The sequence below is a fragment of the Salvelinus fontinalis genome, chromosome 4 (genome assembly GCF_029448725.1).
Source record: "Salvelinus fontinalis isolate EN_2023a chromosome 4, ASM2944872v1, whole genome shotgun sequence".
In the NCBI taxonomy this organism is placed as follows: domain Eukaryota; kingdom Metazoa; phylum Chordata; class Actinopteri; order Salmoniformes; family Salmonidae; genus Salvelinus; species Salvelinus fontinalis.
The window spans coordinates 60,626,700-60,647,964 of NC_074668.1; the positions used below are offsets into that span (position 1 = coordinate 60,626,700).

The 21,265-nt window shown below is 40.8% G+C and overlaps 1 protein-coding gene across 24 annotated transcripts in view; it reads right to left on the reverse strand.

Moving 5' to 3' along the window:
• Positions 1-17,097, reverse strand: part of LOC129854113 (MAP kinase-activating death domain protein-like) — a 76,221-nt gene extending 59,124 nt beyond the window's left edge. For 15 of the 24 annotated variants that reach the window (XM_055920839.1, XM_055920838.1, XM_055920837.1 and 12 more), the window contains exon 1: positions 16,773-17,097. The gene's annotated coding sequence lies outside the window, so the exon portion shown is untranslated. The remainder of the gene's footprint in view (positions 1-16,772) is intronic. The other 9 variants (XM_055920835.1, XM_055920834.1, XM_055920829.1 and 6 more) reach the window with 1 other exon arrangement.
• Positions 17,098-21,265: the final 4,168 nt, after the last annotated feature.

The following is a 21,265-nucleotide window of genomic DNA, read 5'->3' on the forward strand; positions in this document are numbered from 1 at the left end:
CTAAGGCTACCACTACTTATTATGCAAGCACTGTTTTTGAACATGTCATATATCATTCTAATCCACAGATACAGTATCACACAATATTTTTGAAATCATTAGGAGCATGCTGAAATGTTATCCTATCAATCGAGGGATCAAAATATCGACAAAAATCTGTGATTTTGACAGCATTTTAGGCGTGTTTTCAAAGGGATCTTAAAAAACACAATCCATTTGATTGTATTAGCATACCACTTACTAATGAAGTTATTGCCAATTCAAATTACAGAAGAGTAGGGTTGGGCAGTACTCCAGATTTCCATACAGTTTCTGTACCACACCTTATTACCGAATGTGCACACAAGGGCCGCTATTTAAAAAACAGGGTTCTTAATCCAGGAGTGGATTGAATGTGTCTGCTGTAACCAAGAAACTTAATCGTGACATCTAGCAAGTCAGCAAACCAAATGCATAGCTGTAGCCCTGAGCTGGATATCATTTATTTGACACATCTTAGACTTCTTATAGTTATAAGCAGTGGCGTATACCGTGGTATCGCCCAAGCCTACAGAACAGTAATTTAAGGGGCACATGTCCACCACATTTCTGCCTAAAGTTTCAAGGACACATATACACTGAGTGTACAAAACATTAGGAACACCTGCTCTTTCCATGACAGACTGACCAGGTGAAAGCTATGATCCCTTATTGATGTCACTTGTTAAATCCACTTCAAATCAGTGTAGATGAAGTGGAGGAGACAGGTTAAAGAAGGATTTTTAAGCCTTGAGACAATTGAGACATGGATTGTGTATTTGTGGCATTCAGAGGGTGAATGGGGAAGACAAAATATTTAAGTGCCGTTGAACGGGGTATAGTAGTAGGTGCAACAGAAAGGAGGCTCAGTATAGACAATGCCTGAAGGAGAGCTTATTGTCACATTCTGCAGTAGATGTGAAGTAGAGTTTGTAGACTCAACACAGAAATGCCACTGTTGGTGTTCGTGCGTTTTCCTTGTAATCATACTTCCATGTGCGACAAAGTTATCAAGCACTAGTTAGCACCTTCATTAGCTAGCATCAAAACACTAATGTACAGTTGAAGTCAGAAGTTTACATACACTTAGGTTGGAGTCATTAAAACTTGTTTTTCAACCATTCCACAAATTTCTTGTTAACAAACTATAGTTTTGGCAAGTCGGCTACTTTGTGCATGACACAAAACATTTTCCCAACAATTGTTTACAAACAGATTATTTCACGTAAAATGTACAGTTTCACAATTCCAGGGGTCAGAAGTTTACATACACTAAGTTGACTGTGCCTTTAAAAAGCTTGGAAAATTCCCGAAAATTATGTCATGGCTTTAGAAGCTTCTGTTGGGCTAATTGACAACATTTGAGTCAATCGGAGGTGTACCTGTGGATGTATTTCAAGGCCTACCTTCAAACTCAGTGCCTCTTTGCTTGACATTATGGGAAAATCAAAATAAATCAGCCAAGACCTCAAGACCTCCAAAAGTCTGGTTCATCCTTGGGTGCAATTTACAAACGCCTGAAGGTACCACGTTCATCTGTACAAACAATAGTACGCAAGTATAAACACCATGGGACCACGCAGCCGTCATACTGCTCAGGAACGAGACGCGTTCTATCTCCTAGAGATGAATGTACTTTAGTGCAAATCAACCCCAGTACAACAGCAAAGGACCTTGTGAAGAGGTTTCAATAGTATCTTTATCCACAGTAAAACGAGTCCTATAATCGACATAACCTGAAAGTTCGCTCAACAAGGAAGAAGCCACTGCTCCAAAAACACCATAAAAAAGCCAGACTACGGTTAGCAACTGCATATGGGGACAAAGATCGTACTTTTTGGAGAAATGTCCTCTGGTCTGACGAAACAAAAATAGAACTCTTTGGCCATAATGACCATTGTTATGTTTGGAGGAAAAAGGGGTATGCTTGCAAGCCGAAGAACACCATCCCAACCGTGAAGCACGGGGGTGGCAGCATCATGTTGTGGGGGTGCTTTACTGCAGGAGGGACTGGTGCACTTAAAAAAAAATAGATGGCATCATGAGGGAGAAAATTATGTGGATATATTGAAGCAACATCTCAAGACATCAGTCAGGAAGTTAAAGCTTGGTCGCAAATGGGGTCTTCCAAATGGACAATGACCCCAAGCATAGCAGCATACCACCCTGCATACCACTGCAGGCTTGCTTCTGAAGCTAAGCAGGGTTGGTCCTGGTCAGTCCCTGGATGGGAGACCAGATGCTGCTGGAAGTGGTGTTGGAGGGCCAGTAGGAGGCACTCTTTCCTCTGGTCTAAAAAAATATCCCAATGCCCCAGGCCAGTGATTGTGGACACTGCCCTGTGTAGGGTGCCGTCTTTCGGATGGGACGTTAAATGGGTGTCCTGACTCTCTGAGGTCATTAAAGATCCCATGGCACTTATCGTAAGAGTAGGGGTGTTAACCCCGGTGTCCTGGCTAAATTCCCAATCTGGCCCTCAAACCATCATGGTCACCTAATAATCCCCAGTTTACAATTGGCTCATTCATCACCCTCCTCTCCCCTGTAACTATTCCCCAGGTCGTTGCTGCAAATGAGAACGTGTTCTCAGTCAACTTACCTGGTAAAATAACGGTAAAATAAAATAAAATAAAAAATACTTCCAAAGTTGTGGTAAAATGGCTTAAGGACAACAAAGTCAAGGTATTGGAGTGGCCATCACAAAGCCCTGACCTCAATCCTATAGAAAATGTGTGGGCATAACTGAATAAGTGTGTGCGAGCAAGGAAGCCTACAAACCTGACTTAGTTACACCAGCTCTGTCAGGAGGAATGTGCCAAAATTCACCCAACTTATTGTGGGAAGCTTGTGGAAGGCTACCCGCAACGTTTGACCCAAGTTAAACAATTTAAAGGCAATGCTACCAAATACTAATTGAATGCATGTAAACTTCTGACCAACTGGGAATGTGATGAAAGAAATAAAAGCTGAAATAAATAATTCTCTCTACTATTATTCTGACATTTCACATTCTTAAAATAAAGTGGTGATCCTAACTGACCTAAGACAGGGAATGTTTACTAGGATTAAATGTCAGGAATTGTGAAAAAATGAGTTTAAATGTCTTTGGCGAAGGTGTACGTAAACTTCCGACTTATCTATAAGCGCTAAACGTCATGCATTCACCATTTGAAAGTGCAGGGTTGATAGCTAATACTAATCAAATTAGAACAAAAGGCAAGTATATCTAGCTTTCTATAGTCAGGATCGAGGGAAAGATGAACAGAGCAAAGTACTGAGAAGTCCTTGATGAAAACCTGCTCAAGACTGGGGCGAAGGTTCACCTTCCAACAGGACAATGACCCTAAACACACAGCCGAGACAACGCAGGAGTAGCATTGGGACAAGTCTGTGAATGTCCTTGAGTGGCCCAGACAGAGCCCAGACTTGAACCCGATCAAACATCTCTGGAGAGACCTGAAAATAGCTGTGCCTCAATGCTCTCCATCCAACCTGACAGAGCGTCAGAGGATCTACAGAAAGGAATGGGAGAAACTCCCCATATACAGATGTGCCAAGAGTGTAGCTTCATACCCAAGAAGACTCAAGGCTGTAGTCACTGCCAAAGGTGCTATAACAAAGAAATGAGTAAAGAGTCTGAATACTTGTGTAAATGTGATATCAGTTTTTTTATTTGATAAATTAGCAAAAATGTAAACTAAACTGTTTTTGTTTTGTCATTATGGGGTATTGTGTGTAGATTGCTGGGGGGGGGGGGGGGGGATTTAATACGTCAGAATAAGGCCGTAACCTAACAAAATGTGGAAAAACTCAAGGGGTCTGAATACTTTACGAATGACTGATGCATTGTGGAGGCCATGGGGATGGCACAGTCCATCAGTCAGACGTGCTACTGAAATTTTATATGGTTATATTATGTAAGAACAATGATGCGACACTAATAAAAATATTATTTTATAACAAATGTGCATTCTCCAGCAATGGATAGTGGTCGCAGTCCACGGTTCAGACACACATCAGTGTGCTGTTGAATTGGCGCCTTGTCCTAGACAATGTTGCTATGTGCATAATAGCAACGTTAACTAGCATATTGGTGTTGAGAACAATGCAGCGGAGGCAGTAGCAGAATGAGGAGATGAGAAAACAGCCCTTGCCTTTGTCTAAGAAAATTGAGGAGAGGAAACCAACTTAATTAGCACCAAGCCTCATGCAATGAATGACATGTCAAGTAAATAACTTCCCAAATGTGGCTGTTTTTAATCTTTGCTTTGCTGTAATAAAGGCTTTAAACTTTTTTCATTAGTACAGCCTCTCTGGTATTATTTATAATTGATTTAGTGTGGTTTACACTTCCAAATTGTCCGAAAAATGTCATTTATATTTGTTATTATTACGATCATAAGTAACGTCGTTGTCATTAGTACCCCTAGGATAGCAGCCTTGTATGACCACCATTGAGCTGTAGGCTCGCATCCTGTTTAGTCTTAATACCGTAGCTTACTTCGGTCTACATTTCAATACTTATCTAGGCTACTGTATCAATCATTCATTCATGTCATCACACAGCATACAAGTCATTCATGATTTGAAATGCAATCTAGCATTTTCATTTTAAAATATAATAAAGCCAGCCTTGAATAATTAGTTTAAACAATAAATAAACCGTTCCATTACGGAAATTGCATTCACAAATGAATGCTCCTGTTTTTAGTCTTTGCTGTAATAAAGGCTTAACAAAAACAAAGTTTTGCAGAGTCTCTGGTAGGCTTATAATTTATATAGTGTTGTTTACATTGTTCCAAAGGGTCAGAAAAATCATATTGTTTTCTATACAGCCCTTGTTTGCCACACATAATATGCACCCAGCTCTTGCTCCTTATGTTATTTTTCTTGTTCTCCAGTATTTTCCACAACTAGTCAAATTTATTCCACCCATCTGGCTTTCCATTTACCTCCTGAGCAACCAGTAAACATTTTTCCATTCCCAGTTTATTTTTCACATCCTCTGCATCTATTTTGCTGTCACATGTGTTACGGTGTTCAGTTTGTAATATAGAATTTCATAACATAAATAAATTGGTTAAGTCAGGCCCTATTGTGCCATATTCGGACGGGATAGGTTTTACTGGGGGAGGTCGGGAAATGTAATTATGTGCACGAGCACACACCATATCTGTCATTTTAGTTCTGTCCAAATCTGCCATGTCAGTATTTGTTTTACATGGTATGAGAGTAAAAACTCCAGCCAGAATAACCTACTGTTTTTTGGCGAACTCCAATGTCCTCTGACAATACAAGTCCCGTGCGAAACAACATCCCCGTGTTTTGAGCGAAATGTCTGCGTTTGACAGAATAAATTATTCGATAAATTTAACTAAGTGCTGCACATAAGCTATATATGAATGGCCTACATGTAGCCTATCAACTTTCACAGTGAATGCTTTTGTTTATATAATTGAATATTGCCAAAATGCATCTGTTTTGAGCCTATTTAATGCAAACCTTGCTGTTCGATAGCAAAGCAGCATAACTGACCTAAACATTTGGAAATGCCAACTTCAGTGCTTCATTTGTAAATTGGGAGGTGCCGGTACAAAAAGACCTGGGGAGTTCCGAGGTAATGAACGCATAAACAAATTTCTAAATAAACTTTATAATAAAGCATTGCATGTATATCATTGCATTTGCATAGTAGCATTAGACATACAAAAGTACTCGTTACATTTGGAATGCTGAGCAGGACAGGAAAATGGTCCAATTCACACACTTATCAAGAGAACATGCCTGGTCATCTCCACTGCCTCTGATCTGGTGGACTCACTAAACACAAATGCTTTGTTTGTAAATTATGTTGGAGTGTGTCCCTGACAATCTGTAAAAAAAATAAAAAATAAAAAGTGCTGTCTGATTTTGCTTAATATAAGGAACATGAAATTATTTATACTTTTACTTTTGATACTTAAGTATATTTCAACAATTACATTTACTTTTGATACTTAAGTTTATTTCAAACCAAATACTTGTAGACTTTTACTCAAGTAGTATTTTACTGGGTCACTTTCACACTTGAGTCATTGTCTCTTAAGGTATCTTTACTTTTACTTAAGTATGATAATTGGGTACTTTTCCCCACCACTGGTGTTTGGTCATACCTGTCACATAAAGAGAGCAAGGGTTGAGGAAATAGGGAATGTTTTTCCTAAACAAATGAAACATTTCGGTAACAGAACAGACAACTCTTGGTCGACTAAGAGTTTATTAATTTATTCGGGGACAGCCTAAACTCGCATGAATATTTTTTATGACCACACCATTGTTGTGGGACACCCTCACCATTCCAACACAGAAAAGATGCTTTTTAACAAAAACATTTTTGAAATGGAAGGAAAACTATTTCACTCATATTGTATATTTCATAGAAATATGGAAACACTGGACAGTTACTTTAAGGGAGATAAGTTCATTGTGCATGACACCACAAAGTAATGCTTGCAAGGCCTGTGGCATTCTGGTATGCCTAACAGGTATCTGATATTCCCAGAAAAGCTGTGCTGATGTTGATTTATAAGCCCATCTGATGAGCTTAGAGAGAGGGCATTTGCTGAGCTATAGTCTGTAGTGAAGACTGCAAACTCAAGTGTTTGAGAACATGAGAAGTAATCCAGCTAAACATTTATGGAGATGTAGCCCAAAGGACAGGGGATTCGAAATAAGCTTTCTCCACATCCACCTTTACAACTTCACCAACCCATGACTAAGATGTAGGAATTCAAAACACACGTTGCAATTCAACATAAATCAGGAAAAGTGACCAGTGAGTTTGTGTATCAAAGGCTATAGGTCTCATTGTGCCACATTCAAAGACCTAGTACTCCTCTTCCAATACAACACATTTTGATAAGATGAATACTACTATCATAATGAAATTCTCTGATTAGGCACTGCTTGTGGAGAATCGCTTGGGCAGCAAGTCTCTCGTAACACTCGACCCAGCAAAACTATCAATCTGCCTCGATGGCAATAGGGTGAAAATTAAGGCGTGATTAGAGCAGACACTTCTGCTCGAAAAGCAGTTTTTGCTAAGAGTCAAAATATCTCACAAATCAGCCTGTGGACAGAGATTTGAGATTGATAGCTGGGCTGACGTTGTAAGTTAACAGAAAATGGGCCATTTGGATAGTAAATACAGCAAGACATAAACATGTCTCCAAGTACCGTTTAGGCTACAGGACAGATTAACATACTAAAAGAGACTGAAGCGACTTAATGGAGGTATGTGTCTGACATGTGAATTTGAATATATATATATATATATATATATATTTCACCTTTATTTAACCAGGTAGGCTAGTTGAGAACAAGTTCTCATTTACAACTGCGACCTGGCCAAGATAAAGCAAAGCAGTGTGACACAAACAACAGAGTTACACATGGAATAAACAAGCGTACAGTCAATAACACAATAGAAAAAAAGAGTCTATATACTGTACAGTGTGTGCAAATGGAGTGAGGAGGTAAGGCAATAAACAGGCCTTTATGTTAAATAAAGGACTGTAGTCTAAAACCAGCGCTACAGCACTCGTCAGAGAAGTAATTTGAGAGCAGGAGACAATACAAACACAAAAGGTAAACTATAGCCATACTGACAGACACCCAACCCCATCTAGTAGTGTGCTCTCTCAAAGTGGACACTTAGCACAGCTGTGTTATTCTACATTAAACTCCAGAATTTGTCCTTCATAGCTTGTTCTCCATATTCTTTTAAATAGGGAGCCAATTTGTTTTCAGCACATTTATTTCCACCATGATTGAGCAAAACTCGTTTTCTCATGGCTCTCGTCCCTCTGCAGCAGATATGTATGTTAGGAATATCGAATGGCAATAAAATCACAGTATCAAATCCCAACTTCACTTTGAGCCAATCAGAGAGCACGGACCTCAGAATAACAACAAAAAGGGGGAAATTGTTCTAACTAAAACAATAAAGCTACCCAGAAAAAAAGAAAACAGTTATTGTCCTGCTGAAAAAGGTGAATTAATCTCCCAGTGTCTGTTGGAAAGCAGACTAAACCAGGTTTTCCCTTCAGGAAGTTTTTTCTGATAAAAAGAAACAGAATAGATCTAAGCACAGGCAAAATCCTAATCCTTGCCGATGACAAGCACACCCATTACATGATGCATCCACTACCATGATGGAAAATATGAAGAGTGGTACTCAGTGATGTGTTGGATTTGTCCCAAACATAACATTATATTCAGGACATAAAGTTAATTTCTTTGACACATTTTTTGCAGTTTTACTTTAGTGCCTTGTTGCAAACAATCTGCATGTTTTGGAAAATGTTTATTCTCTATAGGCTTCCTTCTATTCACTCTGTCATTTAAGTTTGTATTGTAGAGTAAATACAATGTTGTTGATCCTTCATCAGATTTCTCCTATCACAGCCAATAAACTCTGCAACCATTGGCCTCCCTGAGTGTTTTCCTTCCTCTCCGGAAACAACTGAGCTAGGACGGAAACTGAGTTAGGACGGAAACTGAGTTAGGACGGAAACCGGTCTCTTTGTAGTGACTGGGTGTATTGATACACCAGCCAAAGTGTAATTAATAGCGTCACCATGCTCAAAGGGATATTCAATGACTGTGTTGTTATTTTACCCATCTACCAATAGGAGCCCTTCTTTGCGAGGCATTGGAAAATCTTCCTGGTCTTTGAATTTCAAACCCAGATTCAACCACACTGATTGACTGAGGGAATTTACAAATAATTGTATGTATGGGGTACAGAGATGAGGTAGTCATTCAAAAATCATGTTAAACACCATTATCGTACACAGAGTGAGTCCATGCAACTTCTGACTTGTTAGGCACATTTTTACTCTTGAACTTTTTTAGTCTTGTCATACCAAAGGTGTTGAATACATATTGTCTCAAGACATTTCAGCTTTTCATTTTTTATTAAAACCTCTACAGGATCGGTGGGTCCCCCACGGGACGGTTGAGCTTACGTAGGCTAATGCGATTAGCATGAGGTTGTAAGAAACAAGAACATTTCCCAGGACATAAACATATCTGATATTAATCTAACTGCACTGTCCAATTTACAGTAGCTTTTACAGTGAGAGATTACCATGCTATTGTTTGAGGAGTGTGCACAGTTATGAACTTGAAAAGTTATTTATAAACCAATTAGGCACATTTTGACAGTCTTGATACAACAGTTTGAACAGAAATGCAATGGTTCCTTGGATCAGTCTAAAACTTTGCACATACACTGCTTCCATCTAGTGGCCAAAATCTAAATTGCGCCGGAGCTGGAATAATACATTACAACCTTTCTCTTGCATTTCAAAGATGGTACAAAAAAATACATGTTTTTTTTCTTTGTATTATCTTTTACCAAATCTAATGTGTTATATTCTCCTACATTAATTTCACATTTCCACAAACTTCAAAGTGTTTCCTTTGAAATGGTATCAAGAATATGCATATCCTTGCTTTGGGTCCTGAGCTACACGCAGGTAGATTTGGGTATGTCATTTGAGGTGAAAATTGGAGAGAGAAAAAGAGGCGGATCCTTAATTAATTAGTAAAAAATAATAATAATACATGTAAAAAACATAATTCCACTTTGACATTATGGGGTATTGTGTGTAAACCAGTGACCAAAAAATCTCAATTTAATCCATTTTAAATTCACACTGAGAACAAAATGTGGAAAAAGTCAAGGGGTGCACCTAGGCCTTTTTAACTGCCTACCCTAAACAACATTGTTTTAGGCCGAGGCTTTCACCTCAAAATCACTGTCTAAACATGGTTAACTTTGCATTCTGAGAAATTTTACTGGTGAATGTCGGCATTAGATATAAAAACTGTTTGGATACCTTGTGAGAATAAGGTCTATGACACACTCATCTACACATATTTGATAGCCATCTTGCATTCCCATCTAAAACAATTAAGGCTGGTTTATACCTTACGTACGCAACACAAAAACAGTACGCAAAATCAGAGCATGCATTCTTGTGTAAAATTATGAATTGTTGGGCTGCACATATCTGTGTAGGTTTGCTACGCAACACCATTCTACATAGCTACTTGTAGTTCTTCCACGCGTCTGTACATAGGACATAAATTAGGCTTAAGGCGCAATTCATAAAGGAAATATTGCATACTGAGTGTGTGTAAAACACGCTGGATCTGAGAGAAAAATCTCTAGAAAGAAAGAGAATGGAAGTCTTACATCCTTGCTCAACTGGTCATGTGACCTGCTTGCTACGCAGTCCATCATCTTTTATTCCACCTACAGCCCGAGCATCAGCCCTGAGGTAATAACAATCAGCATAGTCGTCATAGCAACCCAACACTGCTTTTTTCTTGCTCAGCTGTGTGTCGGCTATTCTTAAAATCAGAGAATGTTAGTGGGCAGGGCACCATGTTATCAGTGGCACCAAATGATTTATTATCTAGGCTAAGGGGCCTTTTTGCAAAATACAATGAGGTCAAATGAGGAAATTAACCATGACAGCTACAAAGCAAAACCCAGGAAGAATGTGGCCTATATGTGGCTCTGGACTAGGCCTGACCAAATGGAGAACCTGAAAAAAAAACTGACAAACAAGCTTACCACAGAACGGGAAGAGGACAAGTAGTAGACTCAAAGAATAATATGAATTGGTTCATAAAAAAGAAATTAGGCTGTGATCTAAAATAGGCATGAATCCTGATGAGTTTCTCAGGCAGAATCTGTACATAACTGGCCTTTCACTGAAAGGTAGCCGAATGTTTGATAAAAGCAGCTCTAGTTCATTCAATTTCCTCAATGAGGCCTGTAGCTCATTTGTTTCGTTGCTCCTTTCACAATAAAGCCTAATTACCTACCCACAGGTCTCGGATATGGATAAAGCTCAATTGTGTGCTCAACTCCAGGTCATGCCCTTACAATATTAAGCAGACATCAAAGGCTGGTACAAACAAATGTCCATGGAAGGTTATTCTCAGGTGTCAAAAAAGGCCCACTCCTATGAATGGTTAACAAAGCAACTAGGCCTATAAATGGTCCAGAATCTTCATTTAAGATGCCACGGCATGTACAAAGGCGTAGCTTTTTTTTCTATCAATAACACAGAGGAAATATTGCCTGAGCCTTCCTCACTGGTTTGTTTACCTTCCTTCTTGGAGTAGCATAATTAACTTACAAATGTGTGGGCACTAATGCACTAGGGACCTCAGCAGTGAAGTGGCAGCAAATAACAAATCTATGTGGCAATGTAAAAACTGTGCACACTTGTATCTTGTTCCCAGTAGCCTCCTTTAGTTTTTTGTTAATTAACCAGGCAAGTCAGTTAAGAACAAATTCTTATTTACAATGACCACCTACCCCGGCAAAACCCAAACGACACTGGGCCAATCGTGCGCTGCTCTATCGGACTCCCAATCCCGGCCGGATGTGATTCAGTCTGGATTCGATTCGAACCAGGGACTGTAGTGACGCCTCTTGCACTGAGATGCAGTGCCTTAGAACGTTGCGCCACTCGGGAGCCCTTCTTAATGATGTTGAAATGTTGGCTCCACCTACTATCTATAATTCAGAAGCTAGGCTTAGGCTACATCTAGAGCCAGACCACGTGACCATTTAACAAAGTAGTCCAGTGCCTACAAATTACTCCATTCCGCACTAGAAACTAGATACATTTGCAAGTGGTGCCTTTGAAACTCCAGCCAGAAAGACAAACACTCCACAAGCAGATTAGCTTACCAGTAGCCTATATCTGATAAAGATGGTTGTGTTTGATCTGATGGGTCAAATATTAGCCTACTAGGCTTATGTGATCAGCAAAAAGAAATAGCCATGCAGAATACAGTAAAAGCACCTGGCCGTCTGGATAGTATGTGTGCCCGGAGATGGAGACATGAAATACAGGCCGTTCGTGCCCTTCATTCGCTGATGGTGTGACATTTGGAGTGGCTATGACTGAAATCAGCCTGTAGCAGACTGGAAAAGACTCCTTGTGTGTCATTCAGCTGCTAAATTTCAATGCCTCAAGGGCCTAGACAACAATTACAAAATAATCCAAACCTGTCCAAGTAACAAGCTACCATTAGGATGCCTTCCTCCAATTGGATTCAACTCTATTGAATAAGATGTTATGAGGCTGAGATGGAATCTGTGTGCAAAAACTAGGGCTGGGAATTGCCAGGGACCTCACGATACAATATTGTCACAATACATAGGTGCCGAGAAGAGACGTATTGCGATTCGATACTGCAAATGTATTGCTATTTGATGTTCCAAATATATTGCTCAATATACACTATATTAACAAAAGTATGTGGACACCCCTTCAAATTAGTGGATTTGGCTATTTCAACCCCACCCGTTGCTGACGTGTATAAAAATCGAGCACACAACCATGCAATCTCCATACACAAACATTGGCAGTAGAATGGCCTTACGGAAGAGCTCAGTGACTTTTAATGTGGCAAAGTCATAGGATGCCACCTTTCCAACAGGTCAGTTCGTCAAATTTCTGCACTGCTAGAGCTGCCCCGGTCAACTAGAAGTGCTGTTATTGTGAAGTGGAAAGGTCTAGGAGCAACAATGGCTCAGCCGCGAAGTGGTAGGCCACACAAGTTCACAGAACGGGACCACCGAGTGCTGAAGCGCATAGCGCGCACAAATCGTCGGTCCTCACTACAGAGTTACAAACTGCCTATGGAAGCAATGTCAGCATAAGGAAATGTTTGTCGTTAAGCTTAATGAAATGGGTTTCCATTGACGAGCAGCTGCACACAAACCTAATATCACCATGTGCAATGCCAAGCGTCAATTGGAGTGGTGTAAACCACGCTGCCATTGGAGTCTGGATCAGTGTAAACGCGTTCTCTGGAGTGAAGAATCACACTTCACCTGGCAGTCAGACAAACAAATCTGGATTTGGCAGATGAGAGGAGAACGCTACCTGCCCCAATGCATAGAACAATCTGCAACGTTTGGTGAAGGAAGAATAATAGTCTGGGGCTGTTTTTCATGGTTCAGGTTAGGCCCCTTAGTTCCAGTGAAGGGAAATCTTAATGCTACAGCATACAATGACACTCTAGACGATTCTGTGCTTCCAACTTTGTGGCAACAGTTTGGGGAAGCACTTTCCTGTTTCAGCATGACAATCCCCCCGTGCACAAAGCGAGGTCCATACAGAAATGGTTTGTTGAGATAGGTGTGGAAGAACTTGACTGGCCTGCACAGAGCCATGACCTCAAGCCCATCGAACACCTTTGGGAGGAATTGGAACGCCGACTGCGAGCCAGGCCTAAATGTATACAGTTAGGGCCTAGCTAGGTAGGTCATTTCTGTCCAATATAAAACAAAACATTTAACTACCATCTTCATTATGCCACTTTAATGACAACACCAGAGTTTGTTTATCTGGCCTGGAATTGAAGGCCCCCAGCATCAACATACAGTGCTGACAACATCCACAATTTCCCCACCAAAACCAATAACCCTACTTCATTATAACGTCACTGTGTACACTGTGCATAGCGTACGTCACAGTGTACACTATGCGTTGAATGCCGGGTTTCGACAGCGGGGGGAGATATTAATAAACACCTCAAAAGAACTGCACATTTTTAACACTGACATAATATTGAAATAGGGTTATTGAAAATACACATTTTAAAGTAGAGCTAGAGCTCCTGGTCAAGTTTACCAATGCAACAGCAACACTGGCAAAATACAAGATACACTGTAAACCTCTCAGCTGCCTCATCTGACAAGAGGTGAACTCTGGGTCAAGCAATCAAAGCCTTCCTTTCTCAGAGAGCAGGAAATCAGAGTAGGCTAGCGTAATGATTGAACCATGTGAGAGAAAGCAGGTCCCCGCCAATTGAATGATCTTCACAGGCTAAATAATGGCACAGGTTAAGGCAACAGCTGAATCTGGTCAGAGTGGTCTACTCTGCAGGCGGTACTGACTGGTTATGTAAGCATTGAGGGGAGATATGATTCACACAACATGCAAACCAACTCTTAGCAGTAACACTGAATTGCAACCAAAATGGAAAGGATGTAGCCTATTGCAGTGGGCTCACATTTTTAAATAGCCAGATTGTCCCTTTATTGGACAAGACAATGTCTTGTTAGTTTTGCTGCGAACAAAACTAAAACTGTGGAGAACTAGAAACATTAAAACATAGGTACACAACAGTGCTGTACAGTCGGAAATATTCTGAAATACTGCAGTTTAAAATACTGCATTTTCACCATTCACTGGAAATTGGTGCTCTTGATGGTGTTTCAAAACATGAAAATGACTCCATCACACCAGCTGGCTGGCCATGGTCTTATAGTAAATAAACAAATGTTGCAATTTCTTCACATCTCTTTTGGGCTGCCTAAAGGAACAGATATTGATGTTGTGGCTAGTGTGTCTGTATTCAGACATAGGCCTAATATAATATATATTTTCTGCCTAGGTGCCTACATGTTATGCTTTCTATCAAATGAAGAAGACACTGACTAGTACAAGCAAAACTGCTTGAGTAGTACACATGCAAGTACTTAAGAGATTCATTCTTGCAATGTCATCATAATTTGCCTGACGTGCAACTGCAGCTAGACAGTGCAAGACTCTTCTGCATGGGTGACAATATACAGAATTTGTGACAATGGGTCAAAACGCCCTTGACCCCAAGATCCAAGGTAGCCTTTACCTTACTTAACTCAGAGAAATAGGGCCAACAGAAACGTTTTCCCTCAAAGACCTCTGCGTAGCATCCACATTGTGTCTTGCTAAAAGCAGGCTAGCTCAGTGCGTGATTGCGGCCTGCATGTGCACCCCCCCCCCCCCCCCCCCCCCCCCCCCTCGAGCATCCCATTGTTCCTGCATGAACGCCCCCCCCAAGCACACCATCTTGATGCTTGAGTGACACTTTTGATATTCTGATTGTCTATGGATTAAAATGTGGGTCAAAGGGGAAATAAAAGTAGTATCTGAGTTTGAAGGACACTGTCTACCGGTGTCCTAGCTAGCTAGCTACCGATGTTGCACCTGCCTACCGCCTGCTGTGTACCGGAGTCCGCCTAGCTAGCTAGCTTACTAGCTAGCACACCGTGTCCTTTGCTCCCGCCTGCCGAACACCTGGCCTCGCCGTCGTTAACAGAACTGCGGGAAAGCAGTGTCCGACAGGCGTGAGCGAAGTGCAGTCTACTGGTGTCCTAGCTATTGTTAGCTACCTATTCCGCCAGCTAGCTAGCACCCAGTGTCTTTCACTAACACCTTCCCTCGCCTTCATTAACAGAACTGCGGGAAAACAGTGCCCAACAGGCGTGAGCGAAGTGCAGTCTACTGGTGTGCTAGCTAGCTACCTATCCCGCCTGCTGTGTACAGGAGTCCTAGCTTGCTAGATCGCTAACACAGTATCCTTCGCTCCCACCTGCCGAACAACTGCCTCGCCATCTTTAACAAAACTGCGGGAAAGCAGTGCCTGATAGCCGGGGCGAAGGACACCGTCTACCTAGTGATGGTACGTTTGATCCCGGAGCTCCGAGGCACGTGTCAAAATAGCTAAGCAGTGTACTTCAAAGCAGTGTGCCAATCCCTGTATCAATTTATCAGAAGCATGTGATCAATGACGTCCGAAGCTTCATTGCACCACCACCTGATTGGTTTGGTAGAAGACAAAAAGGCTAAGTTGCGCACGTGCTAGGGATGTGGGACGTCATATCTAATAATTTGGCAGCTCTAAATTATTTTGACCAGCAGGTGCCAATAGTAACTGTGTTGGTCAAAGCCTAGAGTAATTAACCTATTTTTGACAGAATTGTGTGGAAAACCTCAAAGCTTAGTTTCCCCATCACTAAGGGTGGCAGGTAGCCTAGTGGTTAGAGCGTTGGGCCAGTAACCAAAAGGTTGCTGGATGGAATCTCCGAGCTGGCAAGGTAAAAATCTGTTGTTCTGCCCCTGAACAAGGCAGTTAACCCACTGTTCCCCGGTAGGCCTAATTGTAAATAAGAATTTGTTCTTAACTGACTTTCCTAGTTAAATTTTAAAAATATAATAAAAATACGGAGGGCTTATCAGCAATTGGCATCCAATGTTACAGTGCATTACCGCCACCTACTGTACTGGAGCACCTAACTCCAGCTTTTGTACCAGAGTCCTAGTTTAAAAATGGATCAATAGAAGTATAAAGAGGGATGCAGGAACGCCCTGAATTGCGGTCCGCAATGGCACCCTTCTCAGTTAGCTACATAGCCTGGTTTGCTGGCTAGATATAGCTTAGTTATGATACTACCTCGCACTGTCTTGACGGAATAATGACGAATACCGTGGTAATGGTGACTTAATTATGTTTAACGGAAAAGCTACCGCCAAATGGTTGACAAGTACCATGCCATGTTTAATTACAATTTCAATAAGGACGTGGATATTTTATCTACAACGACCTGCATTTAATTTTTGTTCCAGTATTTAGCTGATTATTACCATCTATAAATAATCAGCATCCTCAAGAACACAGTTACAGAGCAAACCAACTCCATCACTTATACGTACGTCACGAGTGCATTAGCTAACAGCTATCGTAAGTAGCTAACGTTGGCTATCATAAGTAGCTGGCTATCTATCTTTAAGTTTGCTTACCATGGCAAGTAAGATATTATATTTTATCGTCAGTACTAATTGACGTTGTCACATTTGTGAAATTTGCTACCAAGAAAGATGCGAATCGAAAATGCAATTACATCTTACCAGTATGTTAGCTAGGTGGCTAGGAATACCCGCTAGCTAGCTGTCGTCGTCGGCCTGGTATGTTATTGGTGGTAGAAAGAAAGCCCGTGAGTGAGGAGATGAATTGAGACGTATTTCAAATAGCGAGATGTAATAAGTATCCTGGATCCATTTCCTAGAGATGGTGATTCAACAGCTCTTCAATGTGTGCACTCCTAATTTTAGACTGTGAAATGCTTGCTCGCGTATGATTATTGGCTTCAAACCTGTCTTCATAACATTTCCACCAGATCATCTGCAGGGACTGGAGTTCCGCGGATGGGGGCAGACTGTACCATTGTGACACCTATGTGAATGTAGCCACATTAACGATTAGCCACAAAGTGGAATTTGCTGTTCGTCTTCAAACTAAAAGTCCCTCGTTGAAAGTGATGCAAATATTTCGGTCATGTCATATTTTGACTACATAATGTTAAACAAGGTGGGACTGTTAAACACATTTAACAATCAGTTGAAATCGCACTGTGGATGTATAAGACGTCCTAATTGCATATTTCACTGTAAAGCCTTACCTATGGCGTGTGGATCAATTTAATAACGTATCAGTCTTATTTATTTATTTTATTGTTTACCTTTATTTAACTAGGCAAGTCGATATTTATTTTAAATTATTTACAATGACGACCTACCAAAAGGCAAAAGGTCCTGTGGGTACGGGGGCTGGGATTAAACATATAGGACAAAACACACATCATGACAAGAGAGACAACACAACACTACATAAAGAGAGACTCAAGACAACATAGTATGGCAGCAACACATGACAACACAGCATGGTAACAACACAACATGGTAGCTGCACAGAACAGGGTACAAACATTATTGGGCACAGACAACAGCACAAAGGGCAAGAAGGTAGAGACAATAATACATCACGCGAAGCAGCCACAACTGTCAGTAAGAGTGTCCATGATTGAGTATTTGAATGAAGAGATTGAGACAAAACTGTCCAGTTTGAGTGTTCGTTGCAGCCAGTTCCAGTCACTAGCTGCAGAAAACTGAAAAGACGAGCGACCCAGGGATGTGTGTGCTTTGGGGACTTTTAACAGAATGTGACTGGCAGAACGGGTGTTGCATGTGGCGGATGAGGGCTGCAGTAGATATCTCAGATAGGGGGAGTGAGGCCTAAGAGGGTTTTATAAATAAGCATCAAGTAGTGGGTATTGCAACGGGTATACAGAGATGACCAGTTTACAGAAGAGTATAGAGTGCAGTGATCTGTCCTATAAGGAGCATTGGTGGCAAATCTGATGGCTGAATGGTAAAGAACATCTAGCCGCTCGAGAGCATCCTTACCTGCCGATCTATAAATTACATCTCTGTAATATAGCATGGGTAGGATGGCCATCTTAATCAGGGTTAATTTGGCAGCTGGGGTGAAAGAGGGGCAATTACGATAGAGGAAACCAAGTCTAGATTTAACTTTAGCCTGCAGCTTTGATATGTTTATTATTTATTTAACTAGGCATATGTGCTGAGAGAAGGACAGTGTACCGTCTAGCCATACTCCCAAGTACTTGTATGAGGTGACTACTTCGATCTCTAAACCCTCAGATGTAGTAAACACACCTGTGGGGAGAGGGGTATTCTTCTTACCAAACCACATGACCTTTGTTTTGGAGGTGTTCAGAACCAGGTTAAGGGCAGAGAAAGCTTTGTTGTAGAGCGTTTAACACAAAATCCAGGGAGGGCCCAGCTCAGTCTACTAAGTGACACCCACAGAACAACTTTGAATAGTTTACACAAATATTAGCACCATAGCTCTTATTGTAGGACTTTGACTGTGGGCCTATTGTGCATATTTATATTCATATTGCACTGTATAGCCTTACCTATGGATTGTGGATAAATTAAATGGTTTATCAGTCTACTCAGTGACACCTAGGGCCACAGATATTAGTGGTGTTGCTCTTATTGCAGGACATTGACTGTGGGAAATCACTTGCACAGTACAATATGAATGTCAATACATATTAGGTAGAGCACAATAGGCTGACGGGGAGGTGATTTCCCACAGTCAAAGTCCCGCAATATGAGCTACCACACTAATATTTGTGTAATCCTTCAGTTGTGTTCTGTGGGTGTCAGAGTAGACTGATAACCCATTTCATTGATCCAGGATCCATAGGTAAGGCTGTACCGTGCAAAATGAATGTCCAATACACATAGTGGCTTAATTGGTAAGCTTAATGTAGCTCATTTCACAGTGGTTTCAAATCAAAATCAAATCACATTTTATTTGTCACGTGCCGAATACAACAGGTATTCAGAAATGCTTACTTACAAGCCCCTAACCAACAATGCAGGTTAGAAAATACGAATAAGAAATAAAAGTAATAAGTAGTTAAAGAGCAGCAGTAAAATAACAATAGCGAGACTATATACAGGGGGTACTGGTACAGAGTCAATGTGCCGGGGCACCGGTTACTCGAGGTAATTGAGGTAATATGTACTGTACATGTAGGTAGAGTTATTAAAGTGACTATGCATAGATAATAACAGAGTAGCAGCGGTGTAAAAGAGGGGGAGAGAGGGCAATGCAAATAGTCTGGGTAGCCATTTGATTAGATGTCCAGGAGTCTTATGGTTGGGGTAGAAGCTGTTTAGAAGCCTCTTGGACCTAGAGTTGGTGCTTCAGAGTCCCGCAATATGAGCTACGATGCTAATATTTGTGTAAACTTCACTGTTCTGTAGGTGTCACTGAGTAGACTGACACCCCATTTCATTGATCCCCAATCCATAGGTAAAGCTGTACAGGGAAGTACAAGTATGCCCCAAATGCAATTCTGAAGTCTATTTGTATCCATTTGCATCACTTTCAATGAGGGACTTTTTTTGTGGGTAATCCTTACTATGGCTAGCTTAACATAGGTCATTGGGGAAATGGGACAGGGAGCTAGAAAGTCACTTTGCTGCCACTACAGAAGCACACACACTTTTTTATACATGTTTTACATGTATTTGTCAAATGATTGCATTGTGCAACATTGGGTGGATGTGTTATTGCCAGTTCTTAGTCCAATATTGAATGCAGGGCCTAATTCATTGAAATTAGTTAATGGACAAAAAGGGTCCCCTAAATGGCCAGAAATATTGTAAGGATTGTGTAGTTTAAGGAGAAAACATAGTCAACATTGAATTCATTAGCAACTAAAACTTGATTAGTGTACCTTTAGTCATCATTACAATGTATACTGAACAAAAATATAAACGCAACATGCAATAATTGTAAAGATTTTACTGAGTTACAGTTCATGTAAGGAAATCAGTCAATTGAAATAAATGAATTAGGCCCTAATCTATGGATTTCACATGACTGGGCAAGGGTGCAGCTATGGGTGGGCCTGGAAGGGCATAGGCCCAGCCACTGGGGGGCCTGGGAGGGCATAGGCCCAGCCATTGAGGAGCCAGGCCCAGCCAATCAGAATTTGTTTTTCCCCACAAAGGGCTTTATTACAGAGAGAAATATTCCTGTTTCATCAGCTGTCCGGGTGGCTAGTCTCAGACACAAGTGAAGAAGCCAGATGGAGGTCCTGGGATGGTGTGGTTACACGTGGCCGGCGGTTGCGAGGCCAGTTGGACATACTGCAAAATTCTCTGAAACAACTTGAGGCGGCTTATGGTAGAGAAATTAACATTCAGTTCTGGTGGACATTCCTGCAGTCAGCATGCCAATTGCACACTCCCTCAAAACTTGAGACATCTGTGGCATTGTGTTGTGTGACAAAACTGCACATTTGTGTTCTTTTGTCTCCAGCACAAGGTGCACCTGTGTAATGATCATGCTATTTAATAAGCTTCTTGATATGCCACACCTGTCAGGTGGATGGATTATCTTGGCAAAGGAGAAATGCTCCATAACAAGGACAAACACATTTGTGCACAACATTTGAGAGAGAAACATTGTGTGCATATGGAACATTTCTAGGATCGTTTATTTCAGCTCATGACAGATGTGACCAACACTTTACGTGTTGCGTTTATATTTTTGTTCAGTATATTTGGGAGCTGTCACTAAGCATAACTTAAATGACAAGCATAGACCCCAAAAGGACTAGAACTTTAATTGCATGAAGCCTACTGTGTAATGCAGTAAAATGCCAAGGTAGTTTCCAACTTACCCAAATTCATTCTGTATTTACAAGCTCTTCTGATAAAAATATATAAATAGAGCAGTCAACAGTTCTGTTGCTATTTGACCACAGAACACACAAGTGTGGGTGAATAAATTCCCAAGTCCGGTTTACTGGCCGTGATCCATTTAAGAGAATTCATTTCTTTCAACTAATGTTGAAATATTTAAAAAAGCAGCATATTGGAACAAAAAAAAAATAATAGGAACAATTACAATTTATTAATGCTGTATAAGCTTAAATCACTTTGAAATTTGAATAATAGAACAAAAATCGGGAAAAATGTTTGTTTCGGAAAACTAATCTGGCAATAGGCTACAA